Raw genomic sequence first — 19,778 nt, forward strand, 5'->3', positions numbered from 1 at the left:
TTTTTTATATATGAAATGTGAGTGTAATTGTTCAATAAAGTGTTCTTTTAAATTACAGATTTTGATATTAGATTTTGAGATCTTACAGTGTCTATACGGAAGGAAGCTACACTCTGCAATATCCACATATGGTGGACCTATATGCGATCTTAAAAATCTGAAATTTTTACAGATCCAGTATATGAACCTCGATAATCATATTCTGAAAGCCTTTCACTGGAAGGAGAAAGGAAAGTTATATTTACATTTCTGGTGGATGTTAACATCTGGTGGCGCTATTTGAGAGCACAACCCCTTTCTTTTGAAGCTGAGCAGGTGGCTATAGAGGATGAGGAGGAAGCAGGCACAAGCCATGTGTCCTCACTGGAGGAACAGAGTGCCAGGCACACAGAGGAGGAGCTGCAGGAGGGTGATTTCTCAGAAGTGGACTGGCCTCTGCAGGAGGAAGATGAAGCAGACTTGGAGGTGCTGGGGGAAGAACCAGGACCGGAGGAGGGTGACCCTGAAAATGTGGAGGAGGAGGATGATGCAGCTCGTACAGCTAGTGGGAGAGTAAAGTCAGGTTCTCATATGAGGAGAATATGGCCCTGGTGCGTGCACTCTTGCCCCTGTATGACCGCCTGCTTGGTCCTCACCATCACCGCACAAGTGTGGCAAGGAAGAAGGGAATGTGGGACAATATCACCTCTGCGGTAAATGCAGTCAGCACACACAAGAGGAGTGTGCGAAACGTCAAAAAACACGATATAATGACATCAAGCGCCTCCTCAAAGCCAAGCTTGCCCTGGAGAAGAAAGAGGCCTGTCGCACAGGAGGTGGACCTAGGCAGCAAGTCAGCTTTAAGGCCTATGAAAGGCTGCTACGCAGAATCATCCCACCGCAGGTGCTTCCCGGCATCCACATTGCCGACACAGACAGGCCCCCCACTCCACCACCAACTGGTAAGTGTCCACACATGTCAACTACACATTTTGCTGTTATGTGCGCATGCAATTATGGTGAAATGCTTTATGTGTCCTATAGATGTGTGTGTGGAACTACATATCCCAGCAAAAACACATGTTGCTAGGTTTCATTGCAAAATAATGGACTGTGCATTTTGCTGGGTTATGTAGTTCCACAGAACCAATTAATGTGTGCTGTCCTAATCACTGTAGGGCTGCAGTGTAGATGATTGTTAATCCACATCAATCCTCTGGGTAGTTGAACAAGCACTTTACAGTCACTTTTACATGTGTAACCTGCTGGTCTTTCCTGTTAGTAGCAAGTGGAGGACAAATATAGTGCACAGTCATAATACTTAAATAACCACATCAAATTCCTTATGTAATCATATCAGAAGATAATTTTTTTTTTAGTTTTTATCTGCATATTTGCAAAAGTGCCAGTTAGGTGCAAATGTTCATAATGGAAAATGTCTTCTTCTTTCAAACAGCGCCATCTCTGGAGTCCCAGCCTGCTGTTGAGCGACATCAGCCACATCCGATTGTTCCCAATGTCCAGTCTGCAGGTGAGATATCATACTGTTACACAAACACATTGCACATTTCACACATGGCTGGCCCCACCACAGTAGCCTGTGCCAATGCATGCACAATGCATGGGCAAGACCTCACCATTCCAACTAAGGTAACATGACCCACCATACACCATTCTGCATAACATGCTTACCACTGTTATCTCATTTGTAGGACCTTCACAACTGATGCAAGAACCCACGGATCCCATGCAAACTCTGGACGACATGAGTGAAATCAGCTTGGAGACGGTGCCATCGTTGGAACCTGCACAACACCAATCACACCCAGTCAATGAGGCACCCTATACGCAGTCACATAGGCAACAGCCCCCAATCATTGCAGCCACCAACACTCCCACTAGTGCAGAGGAGTTGGCACAATCCATCCATATTTTCAAAGAGAAACAAATAGCTTTTATGGAGATGCAGACCACCCAACTAGAAAGCATTAAGGGGTATGTGCGTAACATCGGTCAGCAAATGAGAATAATTTCCCAAAGTGTGCGTGCTAATGTAGGGACACAAATTCGTCTTGTCTCCACATTAGACACACGCTTATCAGAAATTGGGCAAGCCATTCAGGGCCAAACTACTAATTTCCGATCACTAAATGCCAATATGGTTGAACAGACCCAAGTTATTAATGGCCAAACAACTGCGTTGATGTCCCTACAAACACAACTCAGCCTCAGTGCAACTAGTTTGTTAGGTCAGCACCAAACCACATCTACGCAAAGTAGTAGTGTGTCCTCCACACCCATGAGTGGATCCCCCACTATTCCCCCACGTCGTAGTATCCGTACTAGGGGTGGTGTTTCCACTAGTGTTAAGGGTGCTAATACCCGGGCTCCAGTGAAAAATGATTAATGTTGTGTGCATTTACATGTATCATGTGCTGTTTTTTTTACCACACTCATGCAGTGAATGGTAATGTTAAATTTTTCTATGGTATGGGCTATGCGTAAATGTTTCAGCAAGTAAAAATTATTTGCAGCCAGCAAACTTGTTGTCATTCTTTACTAATGATTACCCACACTGTTCTATTATGTATTGTCAAATAGTGACATTTTAGCAGACACGGGACTTTGGGTTGTGTGTGCTTATTTGTCATGAAATTTTAAGGACATAGGGCCTTATTCTGATCGGTGCGGCCCGATCAGAATATGCGGCCGTGATCGTGCAGGCGAATCCCCGCCTTCCATACGGATCGCCACCTGCCGTCCATACGCGGATATGTGGCGATCCGCATGAAATTGGACGGGGATACGCCTCCTCCGTCTTGGGAGCAGCCCCTGCATTCGATGGTTGCCGAACATCGAATGCAGGGCCGCACGCTCCACCAGGTCCCGCCACACAAGACCACACGGACACTTGTCCGTGTGAAATCATGTATGGGGGCGGGCAGCTGACATCTGGCGATGTCAGATGCCCGCCCCGTACCCACGCGTCACGGCCTCATTACCATGCATACGCCCCGCGTTTGCATGGGAACGCCCATGAAACGCGGGGCGTATGCATAGGGTAATGAGGCTAAGTAGCCCCTCACGCCCCTCTACGCCCCCTGTGCGGCGTATAAAGAATCTGTGCGGCGAAATCGCCTGCACATGCGCAGAGTGACCTCTGCACATGCGCAGACGATCAACATCGGCGGTCCGTCCGCATGCGGGAATATCCGCACCGATCAGAATAAGGCCCATAGTGACATTTGAGGGGGATAAGCATTGGGAATTGCATACTGTATGTAGCCGACACTTGTTTTGGTAAATTTCAACCACCTCAGATCAATGATCCATGTCACCTCCATCCATTAACCCTATGTTAATTAGCAATTTCAATCATTTGTGCAAAGAAAAAACTACAGTACTTACATTACATTGTTATAGGTGTTATCATGTTGCCAGGCATAAAGTATGCTGTGTTGTGGCAGCTTGCAGGTGTTGGCCATTATTGTTGGTCTGTTTCTGGGCGATGAAAATGGACAGTGAAAAATGTAATGTTAACAATGTATGTGTGTTAAAGGTTCCCCTTTACTATTCATTGCACACAACAAAATTACCTGTGAAATGCTGAAGAACCACATTCCCCCTCCGCGTACTTCGCACTACAACATCAGTAGTTTGAGCTTCCTGCACAACTGATGCAGTGGCCACATCTACATAATTTGGTTGACCCAAAGCTATGTTATGCAGCATGCAGCAAGCCTGGACAACCAAAACAACTTTGGCAGGGTGGTATAGTAGTGTACCTGCTGACCTACATTGCGGGTAGCAATATGTGCAGCATTGTAGCGGTGCTGTGCAGGGCTTTGTGGGTTCCGCAGAGGTGTCATGAGCCACGAATGACACCCATATCCTGAGTCACCTAACATGTAAAGGGATTTGTGTGGTCACATATCATGTGGGTAATTTGCACATAATAGTAGCAGCCTAGACTATATTGTTCGGGCTGGTATAAACAATTACAACAAAAATGACTCTTTAATATAAGGTTACACACATGGATGTTAAAGGGAAAGACATAAATTAGCATACATCATGTAAACAGTGCTAAGTGACTTACCAAGTAGCCAGCCCTCTGGCATGGTGTGGTTGTGGAAACGGTCCCAGAGAGCTGAGTGCCGCAGGATATAGGCATCATGGCAGTTCCCGGGATAGCCTGCAACCACACTGAGAATTCTGAGGTTGGCATCGCAGACCACCTGCACATTGAGAATGTCTGCCCCTGCGATTCACATAGACATGCTCCCTCACGTGCGGGGCCCGAATCCCAAAGTGGGTGCAGTCTATGGCTCCCAGCACATTTGGAAATGCTGAGAGCCAATAGAATGCCACCTTCAGGTCCTGCCACTCGGACTCACAACGTGGGAATGTGATATATGTGCGCCACAGCTTCTTTAATGCATTTAACACCTGAGATAAATGTTTAGAGAAAGTGGCTTGTGACACCCCCAAGGCCCATGAGGTCACAGACTGAGTGGAGCCTGTGGCAAAAAAGTGGAGGGCACCCATTAATTTCTGCAGCCCAGACCCCACAAGGGTCCAAATCATCTCTCACCTGCTCATATAAGTTCAACAGGTTCTGTCGGTTCAACCTAAACATGTCCACCACCTGTTGATCAGAGAGGGAGTCCAGGTACACCCTAGCATGGTACCGATGAGAAGCACGGAGTGGTCGGGGTACCTGGATCTGGTGGGCAGCATCATCCCTCCTGCGTAGCTCCTCCAAACGCCCCAGCTCACACACTAGCACCTCCAGTCCACTCTGCAAAATCTCCATCTCAAACAGCCTCACAGGTGTCCATAATCATGTGGGGGTATATGTAGGGGACTTAGTAATTGCTATGTGTGTCACCTGTGACAGATTTAACCTTTTCTATGCTCAAACGCTGGCGATTTTGAGCAAATCGCCACCCTCTACTTGGTCTATTTTTTTTGTGGAAAAAAACGCATTTTGCTGCCGATTTCCAAATGCGGCAGACATTAAATTAGCGATTTCTATCTTTTTCAATGGGAAAACATCTGGATGCGATGTTGGAAATCGCCACTTCAGAAAGTGCAAATTAGCGGCAAAAAGTGTGATTTCTACCGCAAATCGCCACCCATTAAGTAGTCGATTTGGAAAAAAAATGCGATAACGGACGTTTTTGCGAAGAAAAAATGCAAAAAACACAACATCGACCTCTAATAAATGTCACCCTTGGTCTCAGTTGTTTCTTATGATGGTTACTATTTATACCTGCAGTATCTTGTCGATTTGTATGTTTGAACTGTGAAGTACATGTGTCACGCGCCGCCGCGGCGGTACACGGCGGGTCCTGTACTCACCCGTCCGTGTCCGCAGTCGGCTGGCGTGTGTCGGCCTCCATGTCAGGTGAGGCGGCAGGCAGAGGTCCGGCAGTGTTGGAGGGCAGCATGGAAGTCTGCGGCGTGGTCTCGCTCTAGGCTATGGGTGCCGTGAGACCAGCGCCGCCATCTTGCTTAAGGGCAAACAGGGGATTGGGCCAGGTCAGAGCTGCACACCTGTTTCACTGTGATAGCCAATGGCAGCCGCCTTCTATGCATATAGAGGATCTGCCCAGGTAACTCAGTGTCAGTGCAAAGAGTCTTCTGTGCCGTGCATTTCCTGGAAGGCTCCTGACTCATTGTGTCCTTGTTATCCCAGCTGTGTCCGTCAGCTCGCTTTGGCTTCAGATCCAGTGCTCCTTTCCAGTCACGCTGGTCGCCAGCTTCTCTCTGGTACCCTTGGGTGCTTCCTCCTGGATTTCCCAAAGACCTCCTCTTCAGCTACCTCCAGCCGCAGTCACCTCCCATCTTCTTCCAGTTCCGGATCCTCTATTTGCCACCATCTTTTCATCTCTTCATCAGGATTTTCTTCATCATTGTTACCTGGATAAATCCTCATCGTTGTCTTCTGGAAATTCATCATCATTGTCTTCTGGACATTCATCCTCATTGTCTTCTGGACATTTATCCCCATTGTCTTCTGGACATTTATCCCCATTGTCTTCTGGACATTTATCGTTTGCCATTTACTTTGATTCCTCTTACAGTTGTTCTCAAAGAAGTATTTGAGTCCTGTATGACATCCTTTATTAAACCTGCTCGTTTTAACCCTACTACTGCCTCCTCCTCAGTCCCTGAGCACCACACGACCTCATCAGAATCTTCGGCCGTGACAGTTTGCACTGACCCGATGGAGTCGGGTGAAAATCAGGGATCTCTGGCAAACGTATTGCAAGGCATTATGGGCCGCCTGGAAAAAGTGGAGTCTTCACAGCGGCAAGTGGCGCAATTTTTACAATCACTGACTTCCTCACAAACCGCCCCTCCAGCGGCTACAGCAACATCTTCAGTATCCTCGGGAGGAGTTTCCGCCACGCCACCAGTCGGGTCCATTATTCCCCCTCAGTTACATTTGCCGACCCCCAGCAAGTACGATGGGTCTCTTAAAGGATGTCACGGGTTTTTGAATCAGTGCGATGTGCACTTCACTCTCCAAGCCTCCAACTTTCCAACTGACAAGGCGCGTGTAGCCTACATTGTCTCCCTCCTCTCGGGATCTGCCCTAGAGTGGGTTTCGCCTCTGTGGGAGAGAGCAGATCCTCTACTAAACAACTACGATGATTTCATTGCCTCCTTCCGACGAATCTTTGACGAACCAGGTCGAGTGTCATCAGCCGCTGCAGAGATTCTGAGAATTCGACAAGGTAGCAGATCGGTGGGCCAATATGTGGTGCAGTTCCAGACACTAGCATCGGAGTTGGAGTGGAATGAAGAGGCTCTCGTCGCCGCGTTCTGGAATGGTCTTTCCAGCCGTCTCAAGGACGAACTAGCTACCCGTGACACCCCTTCCACTCTGACAGCGCTAATCTCCTTGTGCAATAAAGTTGATCTGCGGCTTCACGAGCGACAACTGGAAAGGACTCGTTCTGAACGTTTTCGACCTTGTTCTTCTTCTGTGGTTACTTCTCCTGTAAAGATTGGATCATCTACTCCTTCTGCCACAGAAGAACCAATGCAAATAAATCGGTCCCGTCTCTCTCCCGAAGAAAAGAACCGACGTCGCAGAGATAATCTCTGTATGTACTGCGCTTCATCTTCTGATCTCTTGTCCTCTTCGTCCGGGAAACGACCGCTCCTAATCTCCACGAGGGAGGCTAGATTAGGAGTGTTATCACCTGCTCCCTCCACCATAGACTCTACCATCTCAGTCACCCTGAGTACTCCTCGAGGACAAACAACCATGCAAGCTCTACTGGACTCAGGTGCGGCTGGTAACTTCATCTCGGCCGACATGGCCGCACAACTCTCCATACCTCTCCAACCACTGGAACAACCTCTGGTCCTGACAGCCGTCGATGGCAGCCACATCTCCAGTGGCCATGTCACCTCACAGACGGTACCGATCCATCTTCAAGTTGGAGCCCTGCACCAAGAGAAGTTAGAGTTTTTGATCCTCCCTCAGTCCTCTCACCCTGTAGTCCTAGGGATGCCGTGGCTTACCAAGCATAACCCCCATGTCGACTGGCTAACTATGGAGATTAAGGCCTGGAGTAAGGACTGCTTTTCTTCTTGCTTATCTCATGTTATTCCTATTCTTCTGAGCAAACCTCAAGCATTTTCTCCCCAGCTTCCTGCCTCCACCATACCCGCACCATACTCATCTTTTTCAGATGTCTTTAGTAAAGGAGGTGCCGATACATTGCCGCCCCACCGGCCATGGGATTGTCCCATTGATCTCATTCCAGGAAAGACACCACCACGGGGAAGAACGTACCCTTTATCATTGCCTGAGACAGAGGCCATGTCGGCATACATCCAGGAGAATTTGGAGAAGGGATTTATCCGGCCGTCCACCTCTCCGGCAGGAGCGGGCTTCTTCTTCGTCAAGAAAAAAGATGGCAGCCTGAGACCGTTTAACCCCTTCCTGACAGAGCCAGTTTTTGCGTTCCTGACAGAGCCCTTTTTTTCAAATCTGACATGTCTCACTTAAGTGGGGATAACTTTTTTTTGCTTTTACTTATCCCAGTGTTTTTGAGATTGTTTTTTCGTGACACATTGTACTTCAAGTTAGTGGTAAATTTGGGTCGATGCAGTCTGTGTTTTTTTGTGAAAAATACCAAAATGTCGTAAAAAAATGGAAAATTTAGCAATTTGCAAAATGTTAAATTTTCTGCTTGTGAGACAAATAATCATACCACTCAAAATAGTTAATAACTAACATAGACCATATGTCTACTTTATGTTGACATCATTATTTCAACTTCCTTTTAATTTTTTGGGACACTAGGAGGCTTACAATATGAATAGCAAATTCTCAAATTTTCAAGAAAATTTCAAACACTGATTTTTTTAGGGACCAGTTCAGTTCTGATGTGACTTTGAGGGACTTGTATGTGAGACACCCCCATAAATGATGCCATTTCAAAAACTGCACCCCTCACAGTATTCAAAACAGCATTTTGGAAGTTTGTTAACCCTTTAGGTGTTTCACAGGAATTAAAACAAAGTGTAGGTGAAATTTCAAAATTTCTTTTTTTTTGCAGATTTGCAATTTTAATACATTTTTCTAAGGAACACAGTACATTTTACTAGAGAAATGTGACTGAAAATTGATTCCCCCAATTCTTTTGTTTTCATAAATATCCTATATGTGGCCCTAGTGTGCACGGTGACCAAACCACAGGCTTCATAATAGAAGGAGCACCTACTTGATTTTGGAGCCTCCTTTTTATAAGATTATTTTTTAGGCACCATGTAGGTTTCTAGGCACCATAAGATGCTAAAAGTTAGGAACCCCCCCACAAGTGACCCCATTTTGCAAACTACACCCCTCAGGGAATTCATCTAGGGGTATAGTGTACATTTCAAACCCCCAGGGGTTTCACCAATTGTGGTACAACTGGGCAGTGAAAATGTAAAATAATTTTTTTTACACAAAAATGCAGTTCTGGCTCCAAATTTGTCATTTTCAGAAGGTATGAAGGAGACAAAGCACCCCAAAATCTGTGCCCCAATTTCTCCCGAGTACGGCAATGCCTCACATGTGACCAAAAAATACCATTTGGGTGCATGGCAGGACTCAGAAGGGAAGGAGTGATTTTTGGATTTTGCAGCTCAGATTCTGGTGGAATTTTGGTGGGTGCTATGTCGCATTAGCAAGACCCCCAAAGCACCAATACAGTGGAACCCCCCCACAAGTGACCCCATTTTGCAAACTACACCCCTCAGGGAATTCATCTAGGGGTATAGTGTACATTTCAAACCCCCAGGGGTTTCACCAATTTTGATACAAGTGGGCAGTGAAAATGAAAAATTACATTTTTTTACACAAAAATGCAGTTCTGGCTCAAAATTTTTCATTTTCAGAAGGTATGAAGGAGAAAAAGCACCCCAAAATATGTGCCCCAATTTCTCCCGAGTACGGCAATGCCTCACATGTGACCAAAAAATACCAGTTGGGTGCATGGCAGGACTCAGAACGGAAGGAGTGATTTTTGGATTTTGCGGCTCAGATTCTGGTGGAATTTTGGTGGGTGCTATGTCGCATTAGCAAGACCCCCCAAGCACCAATACAGTGGAACCCCCCCACAAGTGACCCCATTTTGCAAACTACACCCCTCAGGGAATTCATCTAGGGGTATAGTGTACATTTCAAACCCCCAGGGGTTTCACAAATTTTGATACAAGTGGGCAGTGAAAATGAAAAATTACATTTTTTTACACAAAAATGCAGTTCTGGCTCAAAATTTTTCATTTTCAGAAGGTATGAAGGAGAAAAAGCACCCCAAAATCTGTGCCCCAATTTCTCCCGAGTACGGCAATGCCTCACATGTGACCAAAAAATACCAGTTGGTTGCATGGCAGGACTCAGAAGGGAAGGAGTGATTTTTGGATTTTGCAGCACAGATTCTGGTGGAATGAATGGTGGGTGCTATGTTGCACCAATACAGTGGAACCCCCCCACAAGTCACCCCATTTTGCAAAGTACACCCCTCAGGGAATTCATCTAGGGGTATAGTGTACATTTCAAAACACCCAGGGGTTTCACCAATTTTGATACAAGTGGGCAGTGAAAATGAAAAATTACATTTTTTTACACAAAAATGCAGTTCTGGCTCAAAATTTTTCATTTTCAGAAGGTATGAAGGAGAAAAAGCACCCCAAAATATGTGCCCCAATTTCTCCCGAGTACGGCAATGCCTCACATGTGACCAAAAAATACCAGTTGGGTGCATGGCAGGACTCAGAACGGAAGGAGTGATTTTTGGATTTTGCGGCTCAGATTCTGGTGGAATTTTGGTGGGTGCTATGTCGCATTAGCAAGACCCCCCAAGCACCAATACAGTGGAACCCCCCCCACAAGTGACCCCATTTTGCAAACTACACCCCTCAGGGAATTCATCTAGGGGTATAGTGTACATTTCAAACCCCCAGGGGTTTCACCAATTTTGATACAAGTGGGCAGTGAAAATGAAAAATTACATTTTTTTACACAAAAATGCAGTTCTGGCTCAAAATTTTTCATTTTCAGAAGGTATGAAGGAGAAAAAGCACCCCAAAATCTGTGCCCCAATTTCTCCCGAGTACGGCAATGCCTCACATGTGACCAAAAAATACCAGTTGGGTGCATGGCAGGACTCAGAACGGAAGGAGTGATTTTTGGATTTTGCGGCTCAGATTCTGGTGGAATTTTGGTGGGTGCTATGTCGCATTATCAAGACCCCCCAAGCACCAATACAGTGGAACCCCCCCACAAGTGACCCCATTTTGCAAACTACACCCCTCAGGGAATTCATCTAGGGGTATAGTGTACATTTCAAACCCCCAGGGGTTTCACCAATTTTGATACAAGTGGGCAGTGAAAATGAAAAATTACATTTTTTACACAAAAATGCAGTTCTGGCTCAAAATTTTTCATTTTCAGAAGGTATGAAGGTGAAAAAGCACCCCAAAATCTGTGCCCCAATTTCTCCCGAGTACGGCAATGCCTCTCATGTGACCAAAAAATACCAGTTGGGTGCATGGCAGGACTCAGAAGGGAAGGAGTGATTTTTGGATTTTGCAGCTCAGATTCTGGTGGAATTTTGGTGGGTGCTATGTCGCATTAGCAAGACCCCCAAAGCACCAATACAGTGGAACCCCCCCACAAGTGACCCCATTTTGCAAACTACACCCCTCAGGGAATTCATCTAGGGGTATAGTGTACATTTCAAACCCCCAGGGGTTTCACCAATTTTGATACAAGTGGGCAGTGAAAATGAAAAATTACATTTTTTTACACAAAAATGCAGTTCTGGCTCAAAATTTTTCATTTTCAGAAGGTATGAAGGAGAAAAAGCACCCCAAAATCTGTGCCCCAATTTCTCCCGAGTACGGCAATGCCTCACATGTGACCAAAAAATACCAGTTGGGTGCATGGCAGGACTCAGAAGGGAAGGAGTGATTTTTGGATTTTGCAGCACAGATTCTGGTGGAATGAATGGTGGGTGCTATGTTGCACCAATACAGTAGAACCCCCCCACAAGTCACCCCATTTTGCAAAGTACACCCCTCAGGGAATTCATCTAGGGGTATAGTGTACATTTCAAACCCCCAGGGGTTTCACCAATTTTGATACAAGTGGGCAGTGAAAATGAAAAATTACATTTTTTTACACAAAAATGCAGTTCTGGCTCAAAATTTTTCAATTTCAGAAGGAATGAAGGAGACAAAGCACCCCAAAATCTGTGCCCCAATTTCTCCCGAGTACGGCAATGCCTCATGTGTGACCAAAAAGTTGCAGGACTCAGAAGGGAAGGAGTGATATTTGGATTTTGCAGCACAAATTCTGGTGGAATGATGGTGGGTGCTATGTCGCATTAGCAAGACCCCCAAAGCACCAATACAGTGGAACCCCCCCACAAGTGACCCCATTTTGCAAACTACACCCCTCAGGGAATTCATCTAGGGGTATAGTGTACATTTCAAACCCCCAGGGGTTTCACCAATTTTGATACAAGTGGGCAGTGAAAATGAAAAATTACATTTTTTTACACAAAAATGCAGTTCTGGCTCAAAATTTTTCATTTTCAGAAGGTATGAAGGAGAAAAAGCACCCCAAAATATGTGCCCCAATTTCTCCCGAGTACGGCAATGCCTCACATGTGACCAAAAAATACCAGTTGGGTGCATGGCAGGACTCAGAACGGAAGGAGTGATTTTTGGATTTTGCGGCTCAGATTCTGGTGGAATTTTGGTGGGTGCTATGTCGCATTAGCAAGACCCCCCAAGCACCAATACAGTGGAACCCCCCCCACAAGTGACCCCATTTTGCAAACTACACCCCTCAGGGAATTCATCTAGGGGTATAGTGTACATTTCAAACCCCCAGGGGTTTCACCAATTTTGATACAAGTGGGCAGTGAAAATGAAAAATTACATTTTTTTACACAAAAATGCAGTTCTGGCTCAAAATTTTTCATTTTTAGAAGGTATGAAGGAGAAAAAGCACCCCAAAATCTGTGCCCCAATTTCTCCCGAGTACGGCAATGCCTCACATGTGACCAAAAAATACCAGTTGGGTGCATGGCAGGACTCAGAAGGGAAGGAGTGATTTTTGGATTTTGCGGCTCAGATTATGGTGGAATGAATGGTGGGTGGTATGTGGCATTAGCAAGACCCCCGAAGCACGGTGAAATTATGAACCTAATAATCCATAGATGTGTGGTATATTTTAAAACACTCCTTTATACATAGGCCGGGTTTGTCGGGGCAAGTGTCACACTGGAAAATAGTTTGCTTTCTTATTCCCTTTTTATAGCAAACTTTGCACCTTTTTTGTGTCCTGCCCTTTTTTCCAGTGGAGGGGATTTCATCAGGAAAATGCTGCCCTGGTACAATACGGGGGCCAGTACTAGAAGTACTGGGGCCCTCAGCCTGCTGGTTCCCAAATATTAGGCCCTTTATGACTTCCTCTTGAAAGTGCATAAATGTCCCCCTCTGGCCGGTAGAACGGAATAGCACGTAAGCGTTATACAGTGCCATCTGGATGATATACACGGCCAGCTTCTTGTACCAGATTTTTGTTTTCCGCAGGGCACTGTACGGCTTCAGTACCTGATCTGAAAGATCCACTCCGCCCATGTACCTATTGTAATCCAGGATACAATTAGGTTTGGAGGTGTGGGTACTGGTACCTCGTACAGGGACGGAGGTGGTACTGTCTCCGTGAATTGTTGTCAGTATAAGGACATCCCTCTTGTCCTTATATTTGACCAACAACATATTTTCGGTGCATATTCCCCTGCTTTCACCCCTTCTCATTACTTGGGCAATGTGCGTTTTTGGGAGGCCTCTTTGGTTCTTGCGCACAGTACCGCAAGCTGCTGTACCTCTTGAACCAAGGGCCTTAAACAGGGGGATGCTGGTGTAAAAGTTATCCACATAGAGGTGATAACCTTTATCCAGGAAGGGGTGCACTAAATCCCAGACAATTTTTCCACTAACACCTACGAGGGAGGGGGGGCATTCTGGCGGTTCAATTCTTGAATCCTTCCCTTCATATACCCTAAACCTGTGGGTGTACCCTGAGGTGCTTTCACACAACTTATACATTTTTATGCCATACCTTGCCCTCTTACTGGGAAGGTACTGGCGGAATTTAACCCTTCCTTTAAAATGTATAAGGGACTCGTCTATGCAAATGAATTTATCTGGGATGTACATGTCTTCAAATTTGGCACTGAAATGATCAATGACCGGCCTGACTTTGAATAGCCGGTCAAAGGTGGGATCATCTCTGGGTGGGCACTGTGCATTATCGTTGTAATGCAAAAATTTAAGGATCGTCTCAAATCGAGCCCGGGGCATGGCCATACGGTAAAATGGGGTGCTGTACAGAACATCTGTACTCCAATATTGCCTAATTTCTGGCTTTTTTACTATGCCCATATGAAACACCAGACCCCAAAACGTCATCATCTCTACTGCATCTACAGGGGTCCACCTAGCAAATGATGACGTGGGGTTTTGAGCAATAAACTGCTGGGCATATAAATTAGTTTGGTCCACCATTAAATTTATAAAATCATCAGAGAAAAATAATTTGAAAAAGTCAATTTCTCTGAGACCTGTGGAATCAAATTGGATTCCTGGCATGGCCAAAAACTCAGGAACCTGGGGCTCAAAATTGTCTGGTGGTGGGGTCCATACGAGATCAATTATTGGGGGGGGGGTCTCAGCTGCTCTACGGGGGCGTCTTTGAGGGGGTCCCTCATCACCAGAGGAGGAAGAGGAGCTTAAGGCGAATCCTTCAAATTCCCCGCTTGCATCACTGGCTGTGTCAGAGTCAGAAGCAAGCAGGGCATATGCCTCCTCCGCTGAATACATTCTTCTGGATGACTGGGATGACATTTGGGATGACATTTGGGATGCCATTTTTATTTTTGTGTTACTGGTAGTGAAATGTTTCAACACGTGTATAGTGTAGGGGGGGTACAAACTTTATTTCAACCCGGGGGGTATGTAGTGTGTAGTGTGTATGTAGTGTGCAGAAAAAAAAAATACTTTATACAAAAAAAAAAAAATGGAGGGGTTAAAAAAAAAAAAAATTGAAGGGGTTAAAAAAAAAAATTGAAGGGGTTAAAAAAAAAAAATTGAAGGGGTTAAAAAAAAAAAAAAAAAGGTCCTGCGCCAAAAATTGAGCACAGATGTTGGTCAGTAACGTCCGTCACTGAACAGCGCTGAAAGGCAACAGGAATTTGATCAAAAAAAAAAAAAAATAGATCAACCCTGTGCCGAAAAAGATGATCAGTGATGTACGTCACTGATCCGCGCACAGCGGCCACAGGACACCCACAAAATCACAGTGTGTGTAAAAAAAAAAATTAAAAAAAGACCCCACAGCACACACAAAAAAAAAAAAAGGTGATCAGTGATGCGACACTGATTACCAGTGAGGGGCAGCAGGTGCAACTGACAGTGCAACTGGCAGGCATATATAAAAAAAAAAAAAAACCTCTGCACCCCTAAAAAGTTGCTGATCACCTCAGATATAGTGATCAGCACAAAAGGCGGGGGCAGCAGACACAAAATTTAGCACTCTCTATCACTCTCTGTCACTATCTCTCTCTATCTCTCTATCTCTCACTATCTAACACTCTATGACACTGCAGCAGCAGCAGTGACAGGTATATATATATATATAAAAATACCCTGCGCCCCCAAAAAGTTGCTGATCAGTTAATTTATACTGATCAGCACAAAAGGGGGGGCAGCAGTCAGTTATATAAAAAATATATAGCACAATCTGTCACTATCTCTATCTCTCTCTCTCTATCTCTCTCTATCTCTATCTCTCTATCTATAACTATCACACTGCAGCAGCACAAAATATAGCACTCTCTGTCACTAGGCCTCTCTATCTCTCTCTCTCTATCTCTCTCTCTCTATCTCTCTCTATCTCTCTCTATCTCTCTCTATCTCTCTCTCTATAACTATATCACACTGCAGCAGCACAAAATACAGCACACTCTGACACTATCTCTGTCTATCTCTCTCTATCTAACTAACGCTATTACACTGCAGCAGCACAAGTTCACAGGAAGTCACAAGTAACAGGATCCAGGAAGCATCCAGCACACTACAAGCACAGATGAAGCAGCCAAGATATTTGCAAGGATCAGGTAAGTATTTTGCAAGGTTCTGGTCAGTATATCGCGGCAGATTGGCACGGTGACCGCACTGCACGCAATTCCAGACCGGAATGGCGTCTGCAGTGCAGTCACCGTTAGTTTAAACCCCCCTCCATGGCTGTGATTGGTCCGTCGGTCCGACGGACCAATCACGGCCTTTGGGGGCGGGCGGGGTGAGGTGGGGTGACACCAGTGTCACCCTTACACCCCGCGGTGATTGGTGCTGTACTTTACAGCACCAATCACCTCCGATCGCGTGTCACCGGCGAACGTTATTCGCCGGTGACACAGAAAACGCTGTAATTGGCTGTTCACACTGAACAGCCAATCACAGCGATCGCCGACGGGGGGGCGGCATCGCAGCCCCCCCTGGGCATGCACGGACATGTCTGCTGTCAGGGACAGCAGACATGTTGAAACTGTCACCGCGTCTATAGACGCGGTGACAGTTAAATGCCATGACGTACATTTACGCCATGTGTCGGGAAGTACTTCCCGACCATGACGTAAATGTACGTCAATTGTCGGGAAATGTACGTCAATTGTCGATGCCGCCCCCCCGTCGGGGGTTGAATGACATCACCATTAAAAATCGCTATCCGCTGCCCCTCATCACTGAATTGTTCGACCGAGTTAAGGGGGCCACGGTCTTCACCAAACTAGACTTGAGGGGAGCATACAACCTGATCCGTATCCGCCAGGGGGACGAATGGAAAACGGCCTTCAATACCCGAGATGGACATTATGAATACCTCGTTATGCCGTTTGGTCTGTGTAATGCTCCAGCCGTTTTCCAGCAATTCGTGAATGACATCTTTCGGGACTTGTTATATATTTCCATTGTGGTCTATTTAGATGACATCCTCATCTTCTCGTCCAATCTCAGCACTCACCGGCACACCGTTCGGGAGGTGTTAAGCCGTCTTCGCCAGAACCAGCTTTTCTGTAAGCTCGAAAAGTGTGTCTTCGAAGTCTCTTCAATTCCCTTCCTGGGTCATATTCTTTCAAGTACTGGGCTGGAGATGGATCCTGAAAAAGTCCGCGCTGTTCAAGATTGGACACCCCCAACCACTCTCAAAGGATTGCAAAGATTCCTCGGCTTTTCCAACTACTACCACCGCTTCATCCGCAATTTCTCCACCATAGCAGCACCTCTGACGGCTCTTACCCAAAAAGGGCCAATCCTGCCCAATGGCCGTCCGCAGCTACCAAGGCTTTCCAACTACTGAAACAGGTGTTTATCACCGCTCCAATTCTTCTTCAACCTGATGTGAATCGACCCTTCATCCTGGAGGTTGACGCCTCTTCTGACAGAGTAGGAGCAGTTCTTTCGCAAAAAGGAGAGGATGCAGAGCTTCACCCTTGCGCATACTTTTCCAAGAAATTTCTCCCGGCAGAAAAGAACTACCCTATTGGAGAACAGGAGCTGCTCGCTGTTAAGTTAGCCTTCGAGGAGTGGCAGTATCTGTTAGAGGGGGCTCGTCACCAGATCACAGTTTTTTCCGACCACAAAAATCTTTCTTTCTTAAGACAAGCACAATGTCTCACTTCACGCCAGGCTCGCTGGGCTATGTTCTTCGAACGCTTCAATTTCCAAATCAAGCATCGTCCAGGTGTTTTAAACAATAAAGCTGATGCCTTGTCTCGGTCCTTCAATCCCAGCTCGGATTCTGAACCACTTAAACAGTCCATCCTGAACCCTGTCGTCTTTGCTCATGTCTCTCCTCACCCTACACCACCTGCAGGCAAGTCCTTTGTGCCGCCCAATTTACGCAAGAAGCTGTTGACGTGGGGCCATGCCTCCCGCTTTGCTGGACATTCCGGGGTACAAAAAACTTTACAATTCCTCCTACGATCATATTGGTGGCCAACCATTCGACAGGATGTAAAACACTTTGTATCTTCATGTGTCAAGTGCGCCCAACACAAGACGTCTCGGACTCCCCCAGCTGGGGCTTTGCTACCACTGTCCATCCCAACGGAACCATGGACTCATCTGTCGATGGACTTCATTTCTGAATTACCCTCTTCTAGCGGTTACACTGTTATCTGGGTAATAGTCGACCGATTTTCCAAGATGGCCCACTTCGTGCCCCTAAATTCATTACCTTCGGCTCCAGTACTAGCCCAACTCTTCATATCCACCATCTTCAGGCTTCATGGGTTGCCCAAAGAGAATATATCCGATAGGGGTGTGCAGTTCGTCGCCAAGTTCTGGAGAGCTCTGTGTACTGCCGTTCAGGTGAAATTAAAATTCTCCACCGCCTTCCATCCTCAGACTAACGGGCAAACCGAACGTGTCAACCAAGACCTAGAGACATTTATTCGACTTTTTGTGTCCTCCTCTCAAGATGAATGGAAGGATCTATTGCCCTGGGCGGAGTATGCACACAACAACTCTTACCACTCCTCTTCAGGTACTACACCCTTCTTCACAGTCTACGGCAAACATCCACGGTCCCCTGATTTCTCAAGTTTGCCTTCTCCGGAGGTTCCGGCAGCTTCCATGTCTCTTCATCGTTTCAAAAAGATATGGGCTGAAGTTCACAAAGCTCTTCTTCAAGCTTCTGCCAGATATAAGAAAGCAGCTGATAAGCGAAGAAAGGCGGTTCCACCATTTAAAGTAGGGGATCGAGTGTGGCTGTCTACCCGCAATCTTCGTCTTCGTGTACCCTCGATGAAGCTTGCCCCTCGTTTTATTGGTCCATTCCCCATCACCCAAGTCATCAACCCGGTGTCCTACAGATTGCAGCTTCCATTTTCTATGAAGGTATCTAATTCTTTTCATATATCTCTTCTGAAACCATTGAAATTAAGCATCTTCCAAAAGAAAGTACCCCGACCCTCAAAGGTCAATACCGAGAAGGATGCTGAGTTTGAGGTCAGACGAATCATAGACTCTCGTTATCGCAACTCTCGACATCAATTTCTGGTGGAGTGGGCTGGTTTCGGACCGCAGGAGAACTCCTGGGTGGATCAAGCTGATTTACATGCCCCAAGTCTCGTTAAGCGCTTCTTTCAGAAGAATCCTCACAAGAAGCGCAAATGTCCTGAGGTTACCCGAAAAGGGGGGGGTACTGTCACGCGCCGCCGCGGCGGTACACGGCGGGTCCTGTACTCACCCGTCCGTGTCCGCAGTCGGCTGGCGTGTGTCGGCCTCCATGTCAGGTGAGGCGGCAGGCAGAGGTCCGGCAGTGTTGGAGGGCAGCATGGAAGTCTGCGGCGTGGTCTCGCTCTAGGCTATGGGTGCCGTGAGACCAGCGCCGCCATCTTGCTTAAGGGCAAACAGGGGATTGGGCCAGGTCAGAGCTGCACACCTGTTTCACTGTGATAGCCAATGGCAGCCGCCTTCTATGCATATAGAGGATCTGCCCAGGTAACTCAGTGTCAGTGCAAAGAGTCTTCTGTGCCGTGCATTTCCTGGAAGGCTCCTGACTCATTGTGTCCTTGTTATCCCAGCTGTGTCCGTCAGCTCGCTTTGGCTTCAGATCCAGTGCACCTTTCCAGTCACGCTGGTCGCCAGCTTCTCTCTGGTACCCTTGGGTGCTTCCTCCTGGATTTCCCAAAGACCTCCTCTTCAGCTATCTCCAGCCGCAGTCACCTCCCATCTTCTTCCAGTTCTGGATCCTCTATTTGCCACCATCTTTTCATCTCTTCATCAGGATTTTCTTCATCATTGTTACCTGGATAAATCCTCATCGTTGTCTTCTGGAAATTCATCATCATAGTCTTCTGGACATTCATCCTCATTGTCTTCTGGACATTTATCCCCATTGTCTTCTGGACATTTATCCCCATTGTCTTCTGGACATTTATCGTTTGCCATTTACTTTGATTCCTCTTACAGTTGTTCTCAAAGAAGTATTTGAGTCCTGTATGACATCCTTTATTAAACCTGCTCGTTTTAACCCTACTACTGCCTCCTCCTCAGTCCCTGAGCACCACACGACCTCATCGGAATCTTCGGCCGTGACAACATGTTTTAATGTTTTTCATTATTTGACTTTTGTTGCAGTTCTGCAACATTTGTATTTCAACTTGGTGACGGGCACTGGGTGACGTCATTTACGTGGGCCGGAAGTGGAG

The 19,778-nt window shown here is 46.3% G+C and overlaps 1 long non-coding RNA gene across 1 annotated transcript; it reads right to left on the bottom strand.

Moving 5' to 3' along the window:
• Positions 1-494: 494 nt before the first annotated feature.
• LOC146045372 (uncharacterized) lies at positions 495-4,454 on the bottom strand. Its single transcript, XR_014465424.1, has 3 exons — positions 3,388-4,454; positions 1,672-1,784; positions 495-1,504 (listed from the first exon to the last, which is right to left on the bottom strand). It is a non-coding gene; the product is annotated as an uncharacterized LOC146045372 (long non-coding RNA).
• Positions 4,455-19,778: the final 15,324 nt, after the last annotated feature.

Source organism: Crinia signifera, chromosome 11 (genome assembly GCF_055691185.1).
Source record: "Crinia signifera chromosome 11, ASM5569118v1, whole genome shotgun sequence".
NCBI classification, from domain to species: Eukaryota; Metazoa; Chordata; class Amphibia; order Anura; family Myobatrachidae; genus Crinia; species Crinia signifera.